Here is a 26,343-nt window from a genome sequence, read left to right on the forward strand (position 1 = left end):
GACTTTTTGTCTTTTCTCATGTCTCAATGGAGAACTCTTACATTGACTTCTCAAATGGTGCCACAAAGTGGATGTACCATTCCTTTTACCATCACATGCATAGTCCTTTTTACAATACTTACATATGCATCTAGCCTCACTAGTTTCATCCTCACACTTTATCTTTGTGAAATGATCCCAAACCCCCGAAGCTTTCTTACAAGGCTTTCGTTTTCCTAAAGTGCTAGGGGCTGATTTTGGAAGGGCTGATTTTGGAGGGGCTGATTGTGAAGGGTCTGATTGTGGAGGGGCTAATGGTGGAAGGGCTAATGGTGGTGGTGGGTTAGTTGAAACAGGGGTTTCAGATTCTGCTTCCATTAAATTAATAATACCCTACAAAATACAAATATTTGGTGCTTTAATAACCAAAAACAATAAGCATGTAATCAATATTGCATATCAGCCAAAGCAGCAACCAAAATACAAATATCACATTATTATTCAATGATGCAATTTTCCAAAATGCAAAATGAAATCACAAAAAACAAATAAAACAACAACTGAAAATAACAAATAAATCAAATAGCAACAAAAAATCACTTCTGTCCCAAAATCAATTCTATGATCCTAGATATTACTAGAAATCACAACAACACCAAAAATAAATCGAACAAAAATAGAAAATAACAAATAAATCAAATAGCAACAAAAAATCACTTATGTCCAAAAATCAATTCTATGATCCTAGATATTACTAGAAATCACAACAACACCAGAATTAAATCAAACAACAACAGAGTTAGATCAGAGAAATTACCTAGAGCAAGCCAATCGTTTCCTTCCTATGATCCCAAAATCAATTCTGTCCACCAAGCCAATCGTTTCCTTCCTATGATTCCAAAATCATTTCTGTCCACCAAAAATCACAACAATGTCAGATTAGATAAATAGAATTAACAAAAATTGTCAAATCCCTAACATTTTTAATTAGGGTTTACACATTAATACCTGAAACTGAGAGAGAGCGAGAGAGACGGAGATAGAGCCGCTGACAGAGAGCGAGAGTGGCTGAGAGAGAGAGAGAGATAGCGAAACTGGTTGAGGGAGATGAGAGTCAAAGCGGGTGAGAGAGAGAGAGTGACTGAGAGACTGAGTGACTGAGAGATTGGGTGAGAAGGAAGAGAAGAGACAGAGCAGAGAGTGATTGAGAGAGGCAGGGCCGAGATTGATTGAGAGAGGCAACGGCGAGAGTGAGTCTGAGAGGAGAAGAGCCGAAATGGAGAAAAAAAAATCGAAGCAAAGTTTTAGGTTTTCGTTCGATCCGGTGTAACGTAGCATAGGAAATGCCTTCATCTCGACGAATCATCAGTTGACACGCATATATATATTTTTTTAATAATATAATTAAAATACTCGGTCCGGTCCGATTTTCGGCGGGTTGTAGCCAATTAAAACCGGTCCAACCGGTTCATGGCGGTTCGGCCGGTTTTTTACCGATTCTTCAATTTTTCAGTAAAAACCGAACCAAACCACCTTTGGCGGTCCGATTCGGGCGGTTCGGTCGGGTTTTCGGTAATAATGCCCACCCCTACCAAAAACAAAAGTTTGAACAAGAATTTTGTTCACACTTCACGTATTCAAATACCTATATGGTAGGGTTTGAAAACATGCCCGTGAACCAGCGAGTGGTCTCTATCGTTTGAACTGTGACATTGCTGTGTCTTGGCATTACGTACGTGTCCCTTTTTATTTTGGCATAACTCTTTTGAATCTTAAAAACAAATAGTTTATGAAGGCTTATATAGTTGAAGGAGAATTATAAGCATAATCTTCATTCAATCACAGTGAAGATTAAAAAGTTACACTTCCACATTGCCGGTCCCACCGACATTGACTCTCACTATGGTAGGATGGAGGCTTAGTTAGGACTTTGGTTCCTTACTTAGTTAGGATTTTGGTTACTTACCAATTTATTTAATCCTATTGTAATTGAGGTTTATTTACCCTAAACCTCTCCTCCCCTTCTCTTCAAGGGAGGAAGGGAGAGTGAAAATGATATGTTTCTCTAGGGTTGATTTTTGGACAGATCAAATCGGAACAAGAGGATTCCAATCCCATTGTAAAAAAATTCAAAATGAAAATTCATTTCTAATTATGTTCCAAAAATTCAGAATTTCAACATTCATTCAAATTCGAAATTTCAGAATTCTTTTGGAAAATTTCGGAAAATCAATGGAAGTTTTAAACATGTCTAACAATTTGAACGGTTGAAGTTGGCTCAAAATTGAAAAATCACATGAAAAACTCAAACAACTATTATATGATATATATAATTTATATGTCGTTATCCTTTATGAAATAGCTCGTCCGTCTATATCTATTTTGATCATTAAGTCATATCAAATTCAACATGAAACTAGCCATTATGTACAAGAATCCCAAATATATTATGGAATTCAAAAATATTTAATTACTGAAATGCCCTTAAAGAAAGTAAAGTTTATTTCATTTGGAATTCAACACGAAACTACTACAACTTTTCATGTGGAAATATTCTATAAAATATTCTCTATACTTATGATATGTATTAACATAAAAATTCATTATTAAACTATTGTTTGGCTACATGGTGGGGGAGGTGGTGTGGTACAAGAAGATCAAAGTGGGTGAGGTGGTCGGTCGGCTAGTAAAATATGAGAGGGTGAGGAAGGTGGTACGAAGATGAGAGAGTGGGTGAGGGTGGGTCAGGTATTGCTACCCTATCATTATAAATTTATGATTTTGAAAATGTACGAATAATACTAGTCTTATCACATTTTTTATACCATAATTTTATACCACATGATGTGGCAACTGATGTGTACATACTACATTATGTAAAATACTAGTTTCTGTTTTTCTAATTTTATTTATTAAAATACACTTCATTCATTTAATTGATGTGACATATGATATAGACATGCCACATCATGTGGTATAGAAATATGACATAATAATGTGATAAGTGCATTACTCAAAATGTACAAATTCTACAATTTGAGGAATTTAAAACTTCAGCAATGGTGATGCTCAGAAGAACCTTATTGCCTAAATCATATATGCCTGCAATCAAGCAGTAAAATTGAGGGAATTAACTAACTAAAGCTGAACTTGGGAGGAGCATTAATATTAACCATCAACATAATATATAACTTATTTTACTTATCAAATTAATATTACATATAACTTAACTAGGATGGATGGAGGGGGAGGCCCTAGCTAGCTACAGATCTCAGTGAGTCATCATCAGTACCGGAGGCCGAGTCGGTTTCTCCACCGGAGTCGACTGGTTTCTATTTCCCTTGGCCTTTATAGATGTGGGTGTTGCCAAACTCAAAAATTCCAACTCTCTCCGATTTTATCCCCGTATTATTATTCCCAACGATGTTGAAGTCATTGCCTCTTCCGCCCTTGTCTTTTTTCTTGGGTTGGAGAGTTTTAGTGCTCACTGATGGGGATTGCGAGCTGTTGCTGTTTTGTTGGTCGGTGTTCGCCTTGTTTCTGATCACCAAGCGGAGGCTTCAGATATCGCCAGCCGGTAGACATTTTCACCGTCTGGGATCCTTGTTTGGAGGTATCGATAATTGGCTGCTTGTGTGCCAGAAAAAGTTATGTAGTTTCTAATTGTAAGTGAAGCCAAACAGAACTCTTTTTCTAATTATAAGACTTCAATTGGCAGAGCAAGTGGGTCCATTAGTATGTTGAATAAAGAATAGGAGTGAGTAAAAGATTTCTGCTCATGTGGGTGTGAACCTGTTTAACAATTGCGCTTCATGATGACAATAGAAATTTGATGGGGTTAGTGTTTTTAGTTGTTTATGATTAATAAAGTTTACATAATTAATTAGCATTTGTCAGCATTTGTCTAAACATAATTTATTTAATATTAGTAGCAGCCCTCACCATTTCAATTTGGATCTACACAATTTTTTATTTCCCATCTGTGAAAGAAACATGAACACCAATAGGAAAAACGAAAATTTTCCACCCACATAAAATACCTTTTGAGTCTTGACTATACTAATCCAAGTTGACTATCAGGACTTTTTTTATTTGTTATTTCCATTTTTATCCTCACCTCTATACAAGATGGGTCTCCAAATGAAGCTGAATACCTGCACAAGGAGATGGCAACAAAACCCTTTACTGGTTCCTCTAGAAAACTTTCTGAAACTGAAACAGAGCTCCCACAAAAAGAAACTGAAACAGTGCTCCCACAAAAAGAAACTGAATCAGAGCTCCCGCAAAACAGAACTAGTGAGGCAAAAAATAGTAATAACCAGACCTGCAACATTCGTGAGAATGTAATTACCGCAACAGAAAGCAGAAGCGTTGGGGTTTTCGACTTCAACAACGAATATCATGAAGGTGGTGCTGTCGATCATCATCAAGGAAGGAAGGGTCAAAACAAAACTGACTACAACATTGATGGCAACAAGATTGATTCAAAAGATGGGGAGTTTGTTGGGATCGGCAAATTCGGCAACAAGTACTACAACTCGAGGAAAGAAGAAGGAACGAGCAAGAAGCCATGGTATAAGTTTTGGTAAAAATAAACAAGAGAGAAAGTAAGGGAGCTGCGCTGCTGAATAAAGAAAGAGGCTTGAGTTAATTTCCATTTTATAGTCCATGTCTTTGTTTCTTTGTAGTGTCTACTATTTGAATGTGGTTAGTTACAGTATTGGAGTTGAGAATATGGTCGATCTGTGGAATTTATATATTGATTTTCAGCATGAAAAATACGTTCTACCTGAGAAAAGTAGGGATTATGAACCCCGAAGCCATGTGGGTCTTGATCAAAATCATAGAAGGATCAACCCCTAACGTATACTCATCAGTAATCTGTGTGTATTTGGATTTCTTATTAATTTGGGCAAACGAGAAGAGGAAACTTTCCCGCATTTGAATGCCATGAACATCTGAAAGCTTTATTCTGAGCATGAGAAAGAACTAATAACGAAGAAATCTGACTTATTGATTGCCACAAAACCAGTCCATACATAAATCTAGATTTTCCTGCCCCATAACATGTGGTAGAGTCTTGACCTGCCCCATAAAATCTAGTTTTTCTCAAACTATTTATTTTTGTTCTTCTCAGTCGTGCCATTTTTTTTCACTCAAGCCGCTTCCTTCATTTTTTGTTTTGCGTACTCACCATTGATATATAAAAGAAAAAAGAAGAAGCAATAACTAGAAGAAATGGTACGCTCGACTTCTTGTTGTACTTGTTGCCAACTTTGCTAATCCCAACACGCTCGCCTTTGTTTGCGTAAAATGTATTGCCACAAATGTTGTGGTTTCGACCCCTCCTTGGTTGATGAACATCAACACCACCTCCACCTTCTTCCTTGTAAGCGTCGTGAATTCCAATATCCGTGCTTTCAATTGCGGAGAAATCATTCTCATTAATGTTGAAGGTCTCACGTTGCTTTCATCAGTATTTTCTGCCTCATTATTTTTGTTTTGCTACTCTTTCTCCTTGGGGCTCTTGTCCAAAAACCGTTCTAGGGCAACTAGAAAAGCGTTTTCTTATCCTCTCCTGGAGGCTTTGATTCAGTTGAAGCGTTTTCTTCAACATCGTTCAGCTTCAGATTGAGATCGAGACCCATCTTATGTATATGCAAAGATAAAAATGGAAAGATCTTCAAATAAGTGGAGGCAAATACTCCAAAATCAATTGGAAGACAAGCTTTCAATAACTGGAAGTTACTATTGTAAACTAATTACATAAATTCCTTAAACCCTATACACACATAGAATCACATCAAGGAAAAGATCTTGAATCAAATAAAATTTCCTACTCTCTCCGATTTTCCCCGTAATATATTATTCCCAACGATGTTGAAGTCATTGCCTCTTCCGCCCTTGTCTTTTTTCTTGGGTTGGAGAGTTTTGGTGCTCAAGGAAAAGAGAAGTTCACATTAATTATATAATAAATTATAATTGGTGTTTGCAATTATCAATTATCTAGCTAATTGATTGCGTCGAAATTATAATTATCTTGCAATTATCAAAAGAGGACCCCTCCTGTCCTAACCAAAGAGGGACCGTACAGACTTTTTAAAGTGGCCATGCTTGTGGAAAAATTATACAATACATTGTACATAGAATTTGGAAAGCAGCAATTTGAATAATCACCAGTGTTGGCCAGGGCAACTAGGTCATCGCCCGGGGTCCACAATTGAGAGGGGCATAAATATGACGTTTTAATATGTGTTTAGGTCAGTTACCAAGCGGGTATAGTATTTGTATGAGATATTTCTTAGAATGAACAGGAATTCTTTGTAGAGATTTGTAACTTTCTTCGATTATGAGTGATCGTTAGTGGATGCACATTAGATTGTCTTAATTTTGATGTTAGATCGTTTTTTTATTGTAATTGCCCCTTATGACAAGTTTGTATTGGTCATTTGTGACTAATGACTTTTTTAGCTAAATTATGTATGCAATTCTAGAATTTCTCAACAAAAAAAAAAATAATAATAATAATAATAGTCATGATCGATAGTGTAGTACAAAAGGTACTCCTGTGGACAAAATATGAGAGTTTCACTAAAACACCCAAAATAGAGGTTGAAATTATAAAAAAACCCAACACCCAAAACACTTTATAAATACACCCAAAACCCATAATTACATACACTCAAAACCCATTTATAAACACACCCAAAAAATATACAATTGTTGATTTTAGGTGTGTTTCTATGTTTAAATAGTGTTTGAGTTTTTTTATAAATACATGTCTAAGATTGGGTTTATTTATAAATTTGTAAAAAAATATTTGACTTCTTTGGACACGCACATGCACCTTTGAAAGAGAAGTTCACACATAAATTATATAAGAAATTATAATTAGTGCTTGCAATTATAAATTATCTAGCTAATTGATTACGTTGAATTTTTGTTTTGATCACATGCAGGACAACTTTTGTCCAAATGCTAAGGGGGGCCGGACACAGACATTTGTAAGTGGCCATGTTTCACAGAGTGTACGTAGTATATGCCCAGTTGGCTTCTAAACAAAGAGCTCATGTGTTTTGTAACAAACAAAAAAACAAAACAAAACAAAACAAGACAAAATCAAAAACCAAAAAAAAAAAAAAAAAACAGCTTCTTTGTTTTATTTTTAGCCAGTCCACTTCATATTTATATCAAAATATAAAAATATGAACAATTTTTTGATCTATACGCATATTCCGGGCTAATCACCTGCAAAATTTTTATATTGAAGGTCACCACGTGCCTAGTGATAATCTTTGACTGTCTCTATGTTTTATCCTCTGTCTTCACATCACATCACATGTCACCACGTACCTAGTGACAATCCTTATGTACTTTGTCATTTGATGCTCTATTGATAATAGAGGGCTCTGGTTATTTAATTAGGGTAATTTTTTCATTATTATTATGAATTTGGATTCCTTTATCATTGGAAAAAGAAATACTACTCAACCTTAAGGTTAACTATGAATCAGAGTGAGAATGAATCGAATCAACATGACTTCTCATTAAATTATATATATATACTAACTGTCATGAATCGAAATGAAGAAATATTTGATTAGTGGAATGCATGCCCTCGAAGAATGTTTATTTTATTTTATTTTTTCAAAAACCAACTACAACTTTTCAAATGGGAAAAACTGTTTCACTAACAATAAAAATATTATGTAAAAATATTTATGTAGTTATTATATGTATTAAAATAAAAATTCATTATAAATATAAATTATAGTTGCCTGTGATCTGACACATTATATATTATACTTGCAGTCCTACTGAGAATTGAGGGGCTCAAGCAACTTTGATGCTTTCCAGTTTGTTTAGCGTGAATTACAACAACTTCCCCTCTTTTTAGCTGTAACGTTAGCAAAGATACTAGTGATATTAATTATTGGAGCATACATAAGCTTGAAAATAGGTATTGCTATTATTAATTTATGATTTTAAAATGTCAAATTCTACATACGTTAGATCTGAAGCTAGCCCTTCTATCATACCTTTTATTTTCTTTCAATTTCGTAGACAACCTTGTTTGCTTTTGGTGGAACCTTCCTGTTCTTAGAATAAAAAAGAAGAATTTAAATTAATTTGTTTATGATAATAAGTCCTTGAGTTTTCCATAGTGGAACTTTTAATGGAGGCACCGTTGAGTTTTTAGGGTTTTACAGAAGTGAAGGGGAGGAGGGAGGGGATGAGTTCAATGTTGAATCTTAAATCGTTGGGTGTTTTATTTTTTATATTAATTTTTTGTTTGGTGAAATTCTTTTTGTTGCAAAAAAAATATGGAATTTAAAAAAGAAAGATGATATAGCAGATAATATGGTCTGCCATATCATGTGTCACATGTGTTGGTATTTATAAGTTGATAAATAAGTTGGTGGGCATAGCGTTATTGCATTTATTATTATTATTTGGGGTAATAGTGTGAATGGAGGACATTTTTTTCCAAATTCAAGGGAAGTGTGCTAGAATAAAATCATTTTTTGTAAAAAGAAGTCTTGACTAATTAGGACAAAGTATTTCAATTATAATTAATTAAACCTTCCCCTCTTTAGTTGGTAATTCACTTTTTCGACCACAGCTTTTTTCTTTTTTTAAAAAATTTATTTAATTGATTTTCATTTTTGTCGGTTAAACTACTGGGGCCCATTTCAGTAGATGCGCTCCCATTCTTTGCTTGCTTCATTGCATCCCGCGTTCTTGATGGGCCCCGTTTTATTTAAAGATCTATTCATAGCCGTCTCCAGTTGTATCGATACATCTAATCTAAATTTAAAACTATTGTATGGCCTTGAATCTTTTTTTGTATTATTTTTAATCTATGACCATTAGCAGGTTTTAAAAAGGCAAAAATTCATTTCTAGTCTTGTAATTTCTCGGTTTTACCACTTGGGTCCTTATTGTTTCAATGGCACTTTACTTATATTTTATTGACACAATGGTTTGGACATAAGAGTTCTAAAAACTTGTAAAGTGGATCTTTAATCTCGTAGATAACAAGCTTTGGATTCTCATTTATCATATTATGCACCATGATTACAAGTTTAAAGTTCTTCATAATCTTGTAATAACCTAATTCATAATTTTCAAGAACTTGTAAAGTGGATCTTTAATTTCATAGATTACAAGCTTTATCTTTTTTTTTTTTTTATTATGAGTTGCAATCTTAGTTAGGATGCCTATGCTAGAGTTTCTTCGATCATGAGTGATCGTTATAGTAGATACACATCAGATTGTCTTAATTTGGATGTTAGATCGTTTTTTATTGTAATTGCCCCTTATGACAAGTTTGTATTGGTCATTTGTGACTAATGTCTTTTTTAGCTAAATTATGTATGCAATTCCAGAATTTCTCAACAAACAAAATAAAATTAATAATAGTCATGATCGATAGTGTAGTACAAAAGGTACTCCTGTCGAAAAAATATTTGACTTCTTCGGACACGCACATGCACCTTTGAAAGAGAAGTTCACACATAAATTATATAAGAAATTATAATTAGTGCTTGCAATTATAATTTTTCTAACTAATTGATTACGTTGAATTTTTGTTTTGATCACATGCAGGACAACTTTTGTCCAAATGCTACGGGGGGCCGGACAAAGACATTTGTAAGTGGCCATGTTTCACAGAGTGTACGTAGTATATGCCCAGTTGGCTTCTAAACAAAGAGCGATCATGTGTTTTGTAACAAACAAAAAACAAAACAAAACAAAATAAAAAACCAAAAACCAAAAACCAAAAACCAAAAAAAAAAACAGCTTCTTTGTTTTATTTTTAGCCAGTCCAGTGTTTATATTTATATCAAAATATAAAAATATGAACAATTTTATATTAACTTCCGTAGTTTCCTTTGATCTATACACATATTCCGGGCTGGTCACCTGCAAAAATTTTATATTGAAGGTCACCACGTGCCTAGTGATAATCTTTGGCTGTCTCTATGTTTTATCCTCTGTCTTCACATCACATCACATGTCATCACGTACCTAGTGACAATCCTTATGTGCTTTGTTATTTGGTACTCTATTGATAATAGAGGACTCTGGTCATTTAATTAGGGTCATTTTTTCATTATTATTATGAATTTGGATTCCTTTATCATTGGAAAAAGAAATACTACTCTACCTTAAGGTTAACTATGAATCAGAGTGAGAATGAATCGAATCAACATGATTTCTCATTAAATTATATACTAACTATCATGAATCGAAATGAAGAAATATTTGATTAGTGGAATGCATGCCCTCGAAGAATGTATATTTTATTTTATTTTTTCAAAAATCAACTACAACTTTTCAAATGGGAAAAACTATTTCACTAACAATAAAAATATTATGTAAAAATATTTTATGTAGTTATGATATGTATTAAAATAAAAATTCATTATAAATATGAACTATAGTTGCCTGTGATCTGACACATTATACATTATACTTGCAGTCCTACTGAGAATTGAGGGGCTCAAGCAACTTTGATGCTTTCCAGTTTGTTTAGCGTAAATTTCAACAACTTTCCCTCTTTTTAGCTGTAACGTTAGCAAAGATACTAGTGATATTAATTATTGGAGCATACATAAGCTTGAAAATAGGTATTGCTATTATTAATTTATGATTTTAAAATGTCAAATTCTACAATTTAAGGGATTCAAAACTTCAAGAGCGATGTTGAGTCAAACAATACAGGTAAAATATTTTTTGGTATATTTCCATTCATCCAAAGGAGGTATTTATAATACAAGTGTGTAAACCCTAATAAGGTTATACAAGAAAACAAATAAAATTCTAATTACACAAAATTTGTACAAAAGAGAAAAAAATAAAATCCAAATAGAATAGGAAATAAATATCCTAAACGAATTTTTCGAACATGATGATGATCACCGTAAAGTTCATTTTAGTGTTTGAAAATACATAATACGGTCAGTTATAATAAACGAATTTTTTGATAACGAGAGATTTGTTATATGTATTAATGTTCGTAAAACTACATTTTTCACGAAAATCTGATGAACGAACTCTGCTTCTTCATTTTCCATTTTTATGGTTCGCTGGCTTCTGTTTTTTTATTTTGTTTTTATCCATATATACTCCAAAAATCTGATGGCTTATTCTTCTGCTTCATAGAGCCTACTGTGCCTGTGCCTTAGGGAGAAATCGTTATTAGATATTTATGCATTTTGTTATATATAATGCCACTGTTGCTGAACTTGAGAGAGCATTAATATTGTATATTGACGACCATCAACAGAATATATATATATATATATATATATATTTTTTTTTTTCATCAAATTAATAGTACATGTAATTAAGAAGGGAGGGGAGGCCCTAGCTAGCTACAGACCTCAGTGAGTCATCAGTTCTACTTCGTCTTCATCAGTACTGGATCCCGAGTCAGTTTCTCCACCGGAGTCGACTAGTTTTTCTTTCCTGTGGCCTTCGTAGATGTGGGTGTTGCCGAACTCGAAAATTCCTACTCTGTCCGATTTTTTCCCCGTAATATTATTCCCAACGATGCTGAAGCTGAAGTCATTGCCTCTTCCGCCCTTGTCTTTTTTCCTGGGTTGGAGAGTTTTGGTGCTCACTGATGGGGATTTCGAGCTGTTGCTGTTTTGTTGGTCGGTGTTCGCCTTAGAAGAATCCTCCGAACCTTGTTTCTGATCACCAAGTGGAGGCTTCAGATATAGCCAGCCGGTAGACATTTTCACTGCTTGGGATCCTTGTCTGGTTTGAAATTTATCTATATATATATAGAGGCGGAAAGCCTCAAAAGCCCCAGAATACCCTTGGTAACCTAAAATAATAAAACAAAAATTGTAAAACAAAAATTAATAAAAGAAAAATAAAAACCGGCAGAATTTATTAATTTTTGCAAACACGTCTTGGAGAAACCGCTTGCCCTATTCATACACCTTCATCAGAGGTCTTGGGTGGTTCCTTCAAGTGTGGCTCATTCTATTATTGGTGAAAACATTACAGGAAGTGATCACAGAAGAATGGACAAGACTGATCACAATTGCAGATGCCATCTCTTGATATTTTGAACTTGCATTTCTCTTCATATGAAGAAGAAACGTGGTATGAAATCTGCTTTGAATTGAGTCTTTCTCTTTTTCTCAAGGGTTGATTTGAAATCTCTTTAACGCTACCGCCCCTGGTGTGACTATCCAATTTGGATCAAATCTAAATTTTTTATTTTAATTTCCTCTTTTCTTCATTGAATTAAGTCGATTGTTATGCTTTGATTAACCAGGACATGCATAGAAATTTGAATACTTTAGCAGGGTAACAAAAAATAAATAAATGTTATATGTTATCTAAACAAAAAAAGAAATAAATAAAAGTTTTCCCTCTTATAAGAGGCTTTTTATTTAGGATAATACTAGACTTACCATATTTTTATACCACTGTAAAACAAAAGAAGACTTCAACATTCGAAAAGACTGTAAGAATTAAATCATATCCGACTCAAAATATGATGAAACTCGACTAGTAAAATGATACTATATCAACTAGGTACAAAAACACATGCATTTAAATTATGGTGCAAAGTAATAGTTGTGTGTGACTTCTCATTTTCAGAAATTGAAACTAGTATTCAAATATTCATGGTTTGTAAGGGAGTTGTAGATGATATGTTTGATGGATAAACATGATGTACACATAGTTATTTTGTGAAATAGAATGTGTAATTATTTGTTGTCAAGTATTGAATTTGTTTTTGCCGCAATGATTGTATGAAAACAAATGTGACCCTAAAACTACGAACAAAAACAAAGAGAGAAAACTGTAATTGGTGATGAATTTTTAGTGACCAAGAGAGATAGCTCACGAATCAGTGCACGCCCATATTTTAATGACCAATTTACAAATGTTAGTGACCCAATTATTGACCTCTATATGCAAATAATAAGCACAAATGGCACCGTTTTTAGCGACCACCCAAAGGTGGTCTCTAATAGTTTGTGTTTTAATGACCAGATTTTCAGCGTGCTGGTCACTAAATGGAATTTGTGACGAGCTTCTACCAAGTGACCACAAATATTTGGACACTAATTGCATTTAGTTAACATAATCGGTACTTTTTTGTGACCAATTGGCTGGCCACAAATATCTGTCTTTCTTATAGTGGTAGTTGGCCAAGAGAGGAATTGGAGAAGAAAAAATATTTGGACACTAATTGCATTAATATACTTATGACATATAGAAGAAGAAGAAGAAAATACAGAAATATAAAATACATAAGATTCAGAATCAGAGAAAGGAATGCAAAGAAAAGTTTGAGCCCGGCCCTAAGGCAGGGTGAGAAGGGCTACTGCCCTGGGCCCCATCTCATGGAGGGCCCCAAAATATTTATTTATTTAATTGTTCTTTTAAAAGTTGTTTATAAAATAATTTCTTAATACGAGGTACAGTAGTATATTAGTATATATAAAGGTCTAGAGTATATAAGAAACTAATAACATCAAGATTTCTGAAGTTCCATCTTGCATTAATGGTTCTCTTTGATTTTATTCAAACCAAATCTATGTTCAAGTCCTACTAGTGTTAAGAAATAAAACCTTCTTTTTTTTAATGATGCTTGATGAGTTGATGTTTTGATTATAAATGTATCAAATGGACTATCTTTTGAAAAAAAAAAAAAAAAAGATTATAAATGACTTTGGAAGGACTAATTTGTGAATTTTGTTAACTATTTCTGTTAAATACAGGGGCAAAATGATATTTTTGTATTAAAACAAAAAAAAATGATTTATATATATATACATATATCTCTCTCTCTCCTCCCTCCCTCTATCCAGATTTCTTCCCCACAGCCACCTCCACCCAAAGCCCCTTTTCGATTTTTCGTACAAAGTTCAAGGAAGAATAGCACTGGGTTGGAGGGGGAGGGGAGGGAGGGAGGAGGAGTTGTTATGGGTTATTGGTTCGTTGGGGGTTTGGAGGCCAGTGGTCATGGGGGAAAAGAAAATTGAAGGTGAAGGGGTGCTGGGTGAAGGGTGGCGGTGGTCATGGGGGAAAAGAAAAGGAAAAAAAAAGCATTAGAAAAAAACACCAATCATGATTCAAAGTTAAACCTCTAGCCTCCCACCCCCATCAGAAAAAAAAAAAAAAAAAACCCTAGAACGCTGCCAATCATTATTGAATTATTGGTATAGCCTATAGGCCAAGTCTTGTACTACCATCAAAGTAATTGAATTAAGCAAGGTTGCAAGTTTGGTTATCATATTTCATGTTCTGAATGAGATCTTAACACTGTAGCACAACCACAACAGTGAGGGAACAACTATTAGATCCAGGGACGGACCAAGGATTTCAAACTTAACTGGGCTAAATTTAACTTACATATAAATATACTAAGTAGATAGAAAACTTGACCGTATGATGTAATTTCATTGATAACAACAAATCAAAGGGGGACATAAACAATTTCTTCTACTATTTTTTTTTTTTTTTTTTTTCCGCTTGTTGTTCCTTCTTTTTTTTCCCTATGTGTAGAGATGTGCATATTTCCTTTTCTCTTTTTATTCTCCAGTGCACTACAAGGTACTTAGGATTGTAGCTTCATTACTACAAAAAGTGAAAAAGACGACCAGAAAAAAATGACGGTTTAACGGAAAACCGTCGTTGTGTTTGAAAAGACGACGGTTTTATAAAATCATCGTGTAAGAATAACTTAAACACCTAAAAAATGGGGAATTCAATGGTTGTTTTTAAAACACAACACACCTATTTTAAAAAGCGACGTCTTATTGAAAAAGGTTTTCCTTAGAGTAAACTCGGAGCTCACAAACAACGGCAGAAGGTATGAATCAACCGACGTAGAAAGTAAAGACGACGGTTTAAAGAAACAGCAGCTGTTTTTTCTCGGCAATAACCACGACCAAGTTTTCGTATCCGGACGTCGCATAATTTCAAAAGAATCCACGGTGGTATATTACAAAATACCGCCGTCTTAAATACATGTACAACGACGTAAAATATAAATTTATCGACTTATTTCATGTTCCATACTACGACGGTATCTTTAACTCTAACCACGTTGGTTTGTTCAATTAACGCCGTGTAATAAAATTTACCACGTCGTGAAGTTAAAATTACTGTCGTATTTATTTGCTTTATACGTCTACCCTTATACCTAAACGATCATCTTAATTACCTTATTTTTTACTATTGATTTCTTGGATTTTGGTATCCCACAACGGTAGATCAACTTAATGACAAGAATTGAGAATAACCACAACGGTTTATATAGAAAGCCGCCGACAAAATAGATTTTTCTGAGATCCAAGATATACGTCGTGAAGTTAAAATTACCATCGTATTTATTCACTCTATACGTCCGACCTTATATCTAAACCGTCGTCTTAATTGTAATTTTTTTAAATTTTTATTTCTTGAATTTTGTTATCCTACGTCTGTAGATCAACTTAATGTCAAGAATTGAGAATAACCACGATAATTTATATAGAAAACAGCCAACAGAATCAGATATGAGATCCCAAGAGTTACGAAATCTTACCAGATGAAACTTTGTTCCTCATCATAATCAGACCACAGAAAGACACAGATTTGTCTCTAAAATTTGACGACGACATCCACAGATTTGCATTTAGAAAGGCAATTTTTTGGAAGTTGATGATGTGTGTGTGTTTGTGTCTTTCAGATACACAAACGCACACACACATCAACATCCAAGCAATTGCCTCTAAAATTTGACGACGGCAGCCACATATTTCAATTCAGAGAGACAATATTTTAGAGATTGATGATGTATGTGTATTTGTGTCTCAATTGAGACACAAATACACACACATCAACATCCAAAACAATTGCCTCCTAAGAGGTGAGACAGAGGGCAAGAAGAAGTTGGAACCCTAATTGAAAACTGAAACTGAAAGAAAATCGTGGAAAAAAACTCAATTTATATATAAAAAAAAAATTAATATCCACGTCCGTTACATTAAAACTAACGCCGTTTAAGAAAGGAATCAACGTCGGTTCTTGAAAAGAGAAGGACGTATTAAGAAAGGAAACAACGTCGGTTATTAAACTCAAGGCGACGAGGTTTTTGAAAACCACATCGGTTTAATATACAAAAATGACATGGTAACTTATAATATTACTTATTTAAAAGTAAACTTCTGATGTGTAGCGCCCAACTAACCACGTCGTTTTCGGAATACAAAAAGTCAAAAGGCTTTTTACTAACTACGTCGGTTCATATTATTTTAATATCGTCGTAACTACATACTAGGGCGGTTTCTATGACCACTGTCGTTGTATTTATCTTTGGGACACTATACAAACTTTTTGGTCACCTGACCTAAACTTTTACGCTTCTCTAAAATTTTCAGTTTTCTCTACGCTCTCTCATTTCCGAAAAGCTGCGTTTCTGATTCTCGTTTCCCTCTCAACTTCTATGTTCTTCCTCGTCTTCGTCTCCAAAATTTGATTCCGAAGGAAACTTTCTTTGCAAGCCAAACGTTTGAAAACTTTCTCACTCCGTTTTTCTTCTTCATTTTAAGTTTTTTATTTATTTAAAGAACTAGTCTCATTGATGTTTGAAACAAGATCAGGTTTGAAAATGCCAAATCTTTCAATGTTCGCACTCACAGGTCATGTGAGGATGACGGGTTTTATTTAAATCGTCGTCTGGTTTGTTGGAAGAACGTGGGAGAGAGAAAACTGGGCAAGTGGTCTTTTTATGAATTTATAATACAAGGATGGTCTTATTTAATGACCGTCGTGTTAAGTTAATGACTACGTCGTATTAACACATCCACGTTTCTATTGATTTGCACGACGGTTCCTTTTTTTGTCCGTCGTCTGAACTTTCATTTTACGTCTGTATTTTACCTAACCGTAGTTGTTTTTCTTGCAGTTTGTATTTCTCTGTAAGCATGGTTTCAAAATCTGAAAGTAAGGATTCTCAAGCATCAAAAGGTCAAGGAAACGACATTGTAGTTTCAAAGGCACAATTTCTTCCAAGCAATCCCCCAAAGAAGATGAGATTTACTTCATCTTCCGCGAAAGACCCAAGCTCTTCGACATTTGATGAAGTGACGAAATCTACTCGCGGTATCAACATAATGAGCCGTGTTGTGAAGAGGAAAATCCAGAAGATTAAGCCTGTGGTTGAGTACAATAAAAGTGGCAGACCACATGGCAAGGCTGCTATTGAGATGCAAAGTTACATTGGTGTTTTGGCAGACACTAGAGTCCCTCTTGTAGACAAGAAATGGACTCAATTGCCCAAGGACCTAAAGGAGCAGATTTGGGAAGCTGTTCAAATGGCTTATGTTGTTAGGGAAGGGGGCAAGAAGATGGTGTTGTCGATGCCGCCAAAAAATGGAAGGATTTTAAGTCTACCTTAACTAGGCAGTTTATCCTTCCATTCGCAAATGAGAAGGAGAAGTTAAAATAGTCCCCTCAGCTTTATAACTTCATAGAGAAATCTGAATGAGATGCCTTTGTAGCTTCAAGGTTATCCCCAGATTTTGAGGCTGTGCATTCTGAGCAATCACAAAGAAGGGAGAAATGCGAGTACAACCATAGGTTGTCTCGAAAAGGGTAGGTTGGTTTGGAGGATCAATTGGAAGAAACCGTGCCCGATGAAGAAATCGATCGATCTCTGCTATGGAAGAAGGCAAGAGAAGATAAACAGGGAAACATCCCTAATCCAAAGGTTACAAAGAAGGCAAAATTAATTGTAAGTTTCACTGACTCTGTTCTAAATTGTAAAATAGAGGTTTTATTTTTCTTTCAGACAGCAGTCTTTTTATCAACCGTCGTTAGACATGAAACCCCACGACGGTTTTTAATCATCGCCTTTTAAAAAATATATAACGTCAGTATTTTTATAAAACCGAAGTCTTCATTGAATTACAACGATGGTTTTGTGTGTTTGTATAAAGTTTTTTAAATTAAATTTTGAACTTTCTTCATATTCACACTCACACACACTCTCTCTCCCTCTCTATTTCTCTGCAATTGGTTTGTACAGTATTTCTGGATCAGTGAATATTTTGGTTAAGTGTTTTTATCTATGATGTCAAATAAACGACGGTTATTTCATGGACCGATGTTTTAATGTATACAAAACGACGGTAGTTTTGGGATGATGTATTAAATTATTTTATGCGTCTGTTTTTAAAATAAACCGTTGTTATAACCTATTTACCACGTCAATTAATATTTTTATTAATTTATTTATTTGATCAGTTTTATTATCTATTCACTCACTGACATTCTCTCTCTCACTTTTAGGATGATTTGAAAAAAAAAAGTCTTCGTGGGCACTCTGACTGTCTCTGGGAGTAACGATGTTTTGACCATGGCTTTGGGAACCCCTAAGCATGGTGGGAGGGTCAGAGGTGTTGGAGATGGGGTTTCCCCAACTCAATTCTTCAATTTGTCGAGACAGCAGAGAGTAAAATTTGCTGACAAATTGAAGGAAAGTGTTATGGCAGCAGTGAGAGAGGAAACCAAAAAGATGGAGGCCAGGGCAAAGGAAAGTGTTATGGAGGCAGTTAGAGCAGAGAGGGAAATTATGTTGAAACAATTCAGTCAACTAATTCCCAACTTTGATCCCAACATGCTCAGTAAAATTCCAACTACACCAACTACACCAATTACTCCAATTCCTCCAATTCCTCAAGAGCAAAGCCCAAAAAATCCAATGTATGACAAAGCAAGCTGCTCTAATGTGAGAGCCCCTGAATTGGATGAAGGCAATCCCACGAATTATGCTGATGTCGATGTAAAAAACACGAAACCGTCAAGATCAAACGGTAAAATCTCTGACATTTGCTTTTTCTGAATTTTAAATTTTAAATAGACGTCGGTGTTTATTTTAAAACTCGTCGTCTAGTTTAACCTAGACGACCTTTCTATTGTGTAGCGATGTTATAACTTTTACACAATGACTGTTATGTATTTACCGTCGTCTATAACCTTTATCCTCAGATAAAATGTTCTAGAAACCGCTGCTGATATTATATACCACGTCAGGTTTGTTGATTTGTTGGAGTCGTTTATTTTACTTCATGAACACATTAACTTTTATTTCTTTATTTATTTCTTGTTACAGGATCTCTCAAAGCTTGACATGCCAGCTCCTCTGTTAGCCCTATGCCAATATGTCGAGCCCAAGTTGAAGCCTGCTAACGAGACCATTGCAGTTCACATGCCTAAATAAATGTTTGGCACTGATCATGATACCTGGCTCTTGAGTGAAGACATTTTACAGTTTGCTTCATGGTTGAGATTAGAGCCACAGTGATTGCAGTATACATGAGGTAATTCTTGAAATCCAATTTTGTTTTTGTTTTTTTTATACATTTTCTTTCTTTTAAATTAAAATCTCATTTAATTGAATTTCATATATTTAATTAGGTACCTATTTGACTATTTAAAAATGGCAAATATGGTAAAACTTGTTGGCCTCGTGGACCCTAGACAAGTCAGCTCTCAATCTGGAATGTTATCTCATCGCTCAAAACATATCTCAGAAAGCCCGAAAAAGGCAGATGGGGATCAATTTTACTTGGTGCCTTATAATCCAAGGTTAGTCCCCTTCTATACTTAATTGGTTCCTTGTAATATATATTTTTGTAGTATATTTAATATATATATATATATGGATAATTTTGTGTAGGGGTCATTGGGTGTTAATAATTGTGAGACCAGCTAAGGAGACTGTCTATTACATGAATTCATTGCCAAACCGCTCTGTTGACGAGGACATGAGAAATATAGTGAATATGTGAGTTTATTAATGAAAACCTATGATTTTTTATATCTGCATTTGATTGATACGACAGCTTTTTCCAATCGTTGTAGTGAAAACACAATGATGGTATATTATAACTGACGTTTTCAATCATTTACAACGTCAGTATTTTCTTGAAACCATCGTCTTAATTGAAATACCACGTCGATTTTGTTTTTAATTTTTTCTGTTAAACTTTCATTTAACTTTGGTTATACGTCGTTTTTCTTCGTCACCGACGTTAGAATGAAACACAACGACGGTTCTTATTTTCCGACGTTGTATATAAACTACAACGTCATTTGTTTCACAAAACTGTCGTCTTCAATTATTTACCATGACGGTTAATAATTTTGATGCTGATTTTTAGTTTTGTCATTAACACTTTTTGTTTTCTTGAAACAGTTCAATCAAAATGTATAACTCTCACACAAGGAAACAATCATCACGTAAATCACCCATATGGAAAAATCTACAAGGCACTCCTAGACAACCAACAAATGTAGAGTGTGGCTATTACGTGATGCGTTTCATGAGAGATATAATTCATGATCTAGCCATAGCCTTTGAGAAGAAGGTAAAATTTAATATATAATTTATTTATTTTAATTCCACGACGTTTGCTTTCAAAACTGTCGTTTTATTACTTGTAACATGTCGGTTTTTGTTCTTTATTTGCAGTTTGACAAGAAAAAGGAACTAGTTGTGTGTACTCAAGAACATATTGACGAAGTCAGGCTGGAATGAGTGAATTCGTAAACAAGCAATTACAAAACAATAATTGATAATATACATTTATTTAAAAAAAATTTAGGTTTATTTTAATTTTTTGACAATGTATATAAACATATTTTTAGTAATTTTTTGAAAATTCATAAAAAAAATCAAATGAAATATATTGTTGTTTCTAATTTTTTTTTTTTTGGTATAAAATATAAATGTGTTAAAATGAACTAAAATTAAAATAAATCATAAAAATGTATTAATTCCCAAAATCCGACGTCTCATTCATCTTTATACGTCAGTTATATATAAACCACGGCCGCCTTGTTATAGCGGGAAACAAAACATCAACGACATTTCTCAAAAACAACATTTAAGGTTAATATACACGTCGGTTTCTTTAAAAAACTGAAATCTACGAAAATATTTGTAGAGACATACAACGTTTGTTACAGGTTAAATGGTGACGTTGTATTCATAAACAACATCGTCATCAAAATAGTAATAGACGTTGTAAATAACTAAACATGGCAGTTTTACATTGCGACGTTTAATAATGTTTACTAGGACGACGTTATGAGTTACTTAACATCGTTGTAAACTGATGCAACGTCGGTTATGTACTTTTGTATTCAATTTTTGTATGACTTTTATATTTTATTCCTAATATTCATAATAATTTCAAAACAAATTCCATAAAATAAACTGACAACTACTATGCACTCATTGGAAGATTTTATCTCCCCTAAATCTTTAAAAAATTTAATGTTAAAATTATTTTTATTTGTATTTAATTACTAATATTAAAAAAATATTCATAAATAATCTGAAAAATAAACCGACAAATTCTATGCATTCATTGAGACAATATCAATCCCCTACATGCCTCAAAATTTTAATTTTAGATTTCAAAATTAGAAGTGATAACAAAAGTCAAAATGATTTAGAGACAAAGCACAATAGTCATTATATTTTCCATTACATAACCCTAAGGTTTATGTGATCCATTGGGTGGTCACAAAACAATAATTGATAATATACATTTATTTAAAAATGTTTAGGTTTATTTTAATTTTTTGACAATGTATATAAACATTGATGCGCATATTTTATATTATATATTTAACCCCATTTTTAATATAGTTTGGTTAATATTTTGGAAGAATTTTGATACTTTGAATTATATTTCCAATATAGGACTTTCGACTCCCTCTGGAGCAAAACATAATCAAATGGACGAATTTTGGAGTAATTCTAGTTGGAGGACGTTCGTGAGTCACTTGGCTTGATCGTATCAAAATTTAAGACTTTTCTACCAAGCGGTTATTTTCTGGCGATAAAATAAAGGAGCAAGTGCGCGGTGCTGGAATAATGACGATTTGAGCTTTTATTGTGTTTTGGAGCCCAAGATGACTCAGATGGGTTCGTGCCCTTCTGGAGAAGTGTTCAGAACGTTTTTATCTTTAAAACGAGCTATCTTGGGCCAGATTTGGAGGATATTTGAGACCAAAACGTGGCTGGGCAGATTTGGGCAGATTCTCCTAATCCAATTTGGATTTTATATCCTAGTATTATCTTATTTTAACCTAGTTTCCTTGTGGGGATTGGGCAGCTAGGTTTTAGGAGGTATTTAAGCTCCTTTTCACAGCAATTTAGGGGACTCCCTTTTTACTTGTTTTTGGCTTTTGGAGCAATTGCTAGGATTTTGGATTTTCGTGACTTTCAGGTGTCTTCATTCTTATTCTTCTTAATGATATTTTCTTGGATTTCAATTGTGAACATGCGTAACTAACTCTCTTTTGCTAGGGTGAGGCCACGAGCCTTAGCAAGAATATGTAGTTTCTGTCCAATTTGCTTATGATTATATGCATGCAGGTTTTCGAATTATTCATCACTGGGTTAAACTATCTAAGTGTCTTGATGCTTGATCACCATTAGGATGTTTAGAAAAGTAATTTGATGCAGTTTTGGTCGGAGGTCGGTCCCTGAAATTGACGAAGGCTTCTTGTGATTAATATGTGCAAGTTCACTTAGGATGAATACCACGCCTTAAGGGTTGCATGGTTTTTCAAAAGATTTCATAGAACTTAATGAGTCATGTATGTTTAGATTTGATCCGAATACCACAGACGGATTGCATGTGTGATATACGCTCTATGTTGGGGGTCCAAGTAGGCATATGTTAGGAATACCTAACCTTCGAAATATGTATGTATAGGTCATAAGTAATTGGGGAACTATAAAGAATTGTTAAGGTGACGGCGGATCCCTAGTGCTTTCTTAATTTGATTTCTAAAACACAACTGTTTCTCTTGCTCTTAGCTTTAATTTTCATATTGCCTTATTTTTATTAGTTAAATTCCTTTTAATTTAAGGTTTTCAAATCAAACATCTCAACTTTCTCTTTTGCGATAATTAATTAGAATTTGGTTGCTACGAGTTATTTAATAATCCCTGCGGAGAACGACCTTACGAGAATCATTTATACTACAATAACCTTGTCATTCTTGCAAGTTTTGTAGGAGTTTTAACCCTGTTTGCACAGGTACTAAAAAGCCTATCAAACATATTATAAAAATGTGTTAAAATGAACTAAAATAAAAATAAATCATAAAAATGTAAATTAATTCCCAAAATCCGACGTCTCATTCATCTTTACATGTTTGTTATATATAAACCACCGCCGTCTTGTTATAGCGGGAAACAAAACATCGACGGCATTTCTCAAAAATGACATTTAAGGTTGATATACACGTTGGTTTCTTTAAAAGACTAAAATCTATGAAAAAATTTGTAGAGACATACAACGTCCGTTACAGGTTAAATGTTGACGTTGTATCCATAAACAACATCATCATCATAATAGTAATAGACATTGTAAATAACTAAACATGGTGGTTATTACATTGCGACGTTTAATGTTTACTAGGACAACGTTATGAGTTACTTAACGTTGTTGTACACTGATTCAACGTCAGTTATGTACTTTTGTATTCAATTTTTGTATGACTTTTATATTTTATTCCTAATATTCATAATAATTTCAAAACACATTCCATAAAATAAATTGACAACTACTCTGCACTCATTGGAAGATTTTATCTCCCCTAAATCTTTTAAAAATGTAATGTTAAAATTATTTTTATTTGTATTTAATTACTAATATTCATAAAATATCTGAAAAATAAACCGACAAATTCTATGCACTCATTGAGACAATATCAATCCCCTACATGCTTGAAAATTTTAATTTTAGATTTCAAAATTAGAAGTGATAACAAAAGTCAAAATGATTTAGAGACAAAGCACAATAGTCATTATACTTTCCATTACATAACCCTAAGGTTTATGTGATCCATTGGTGGTCATAAAATTGAAAATTCTTTAATATAGATTTTAGCCTAATAATATAGAAAGCATTGTTGTAAGGAGTCCAAAGCAATTTTCGGTTCATTTTTCTCATACTTGTGTATTTTTTTATAATTATTGTAAAATTTAGGGTTTAGGGTTTAGGTTTTATTGAAACGATGCCGGTTTGCTCTCGCTCGTTTTGGTCAATACCCTCGTTCGAATCCCAGGAAATGCACACCAAAGCTAATTTTTTAATATTTTAGATGTCGGTTTTTGTATGGGCGATGTCAAAACACAATATAACGTCGTAAATGTAACATAACCGTCGCTGTAAATGTGAAATTAAACGACTATCGGTTGTATTTACCGTCGTCTTTAAAAAACGCGGTCCTTTGAATTTTTTTACTAGGATCTAAAATTTTCCGAATTTCCATTTAACCCTAAAGTATTTCATTCTCTCTCTTCAACATAAATTTGTCTTAAAGTTTTCGCTCTCTCTCAAAACATTGGGTATTTTCTCTGAGCTATCTCTCAAAGCATTGGGTATATTCTCTGAGCTCTCTCAAGTATTTGATATTTTCTCTCAGCTCTCTCTCAATATCCATGTAAGTATATTCTCTCAGCTCTCTCTCAATATTCTGTTATTATTAGTTTGTATATATTCTCTTAGCACTCTCTCAATATTCTCTTAGTTTGTATATTCCCTTAGATCTCTCTAAATATTCTGTTAGTTTGTATATTCTCTCAGCTTTGGTTTCTTAATATGGGTTCTTTTATGTTTTGATGTTTGCATTCTGTTAAGGGTTCTTTGAAATGGAATGGGGATGGAAGAATTAGGCATTGGTTTTTTGTAAACCATGATGACGGTTGGTTTCCACCAACTGTCGTTTAAATTTTTAGTATACGTCGGCCTTTTATATACTACTGCCGTCGTTGTTAGTCGACCACAACCCAGCCCTGTTCTTCAAAAAGAATACAAATATCTTGTTTGCTTAAAGACGACGGTAAATAGACATACAGTCGTCTTAATCTATGTTACGCAACGATTATTTTGTAAAAACCGTCGTCTGATTATTGTGCAATTTTTTTTTTCATTTTTCCCACTTTGTTCTCTTCTCTATCAATATAGTAGTGTTTCATTACTGGTCTTTTCACTTTATTATATGTATGATTTTATAGTGTGTGAGATATTTAAGTCATGGATGCATGCGGATAGAAGATCAAAGGCATATGAGTTAGGTGTGGAAGGATTTTTGAATTTTGCTATAGAAAATCTTGTAAATACAACTCATATTCGTTGTCCATGTGTTAAATGTGGGAATATTCGATTGTTTGGAGTTGGAATTATAAGGGACCACTTATACTTTAATGGAATTGACCAAAGCTATAAGATTTGGACATGGCACGGAGAACCTTGGGAATGGACTACTAATGCTAGTAGAAATGTGGAAAAGGATGAGCAATGTGGGTTCAGTTTTGTTTCTGAAGAAGTAGGGATGGATGATAATGATTTAGGCGATATTGGATTTGATCCTCATGAGTTTGCCAATGTGATTGGGGATGGAGATCAACCCTTGTACCCTGGTAGCAGTAAGTACATGATGTTGTCGTTTGGTGAAGTTATATAATTTGAAAGCAAAACATGGGATGAGTGATGTTTGTTTTACAGAATTATTGATACTTCAAGGAGATTTGCTTTAGGGATGAGTTATGAGAAAATCCACGCATGTCCCAATGACTACATCTTGTATAGGAAGGATTATGAAGATTCAACTAACTATCCTACTTGTGGTGTCTCAAGGTGGAAGGAAGGCAAAGATTCAATCTTGAAAGAGGGTGTGCCAGAAAAGGTGATGTGGTATTTTCCTCCAATTCCAAGGTTTAAAAGGATGTTTCAATCACATAAGACAGCTAAGAGTTTGGCTTGGCATGCTGCTAGAAAATCCGTTGACGGTCAAATGTCTCATCTAGCGGATTCCCGTCCTGGAAACTTGTTGATGATAAATGGCCCGAGTTTGGTAAAGAGCCGAGAAACTTGAGATTGGCTCTCTCATCTGATGGATTCAATCCCCACAGTTCTTTTAAGTAGTATATATAGTCATGGCCGCTTATTTTAGTTAAATATAATCTCCCACCATGACTATGCATGAAACAGAAGTTCATGATGTTGACCTTATTGATTTCCAGTCCTAAACAGCCTGTAAATGATATAGACGTCTACTTAGAGCCTTTGATTGATGATTTAAAATCTCTATGGGATATGATACACATATAGGAGAATACTTTACACTCAGAGGTGTATTATTGTGGACAGTCAATGATTTTCCTGCCTATGGAAATTTATCTGGTTGTGTTGTTAAAGGATATAAAGCTTGTCTAGTATGCGGCGATGATACACCAAGTCACAGGTTGAAAAATAGCCACAAAATTTGTTACATTGGGCATAGAAAATGGTTACCAATCAATCATCC

General features: G+C 34.0%; 1 pseudogene; it reads right to left on the bottom strand.

Annotated features, from left to right (window-relative positions):
• Positions 1–5,023: 5,023 nt before the first annotated feature.
• On the bottom strand, positions 5,024–11,726 carry LOC148920420 (uncharacterized; annotated as a pseudogene).
• Positions 11,727–26,343: the final 14,617 nt, after the last annotated feature.

This window comes from Prunus mume, linkage group LG2 (genome assembly GCF_029339155.1).
Source record: "Prunus mume cultivar Tortuosa linkage group LG2, ASM2933915v1, whole genome shotgun sequence".
NCBI classification, from domain to species: domain Eukaryota; kingdom Viridiplantae; phylum Streptophyta; class Magnoliopsida; order Rosales; family Rosaceae; genus Prunus; species Prunus mume.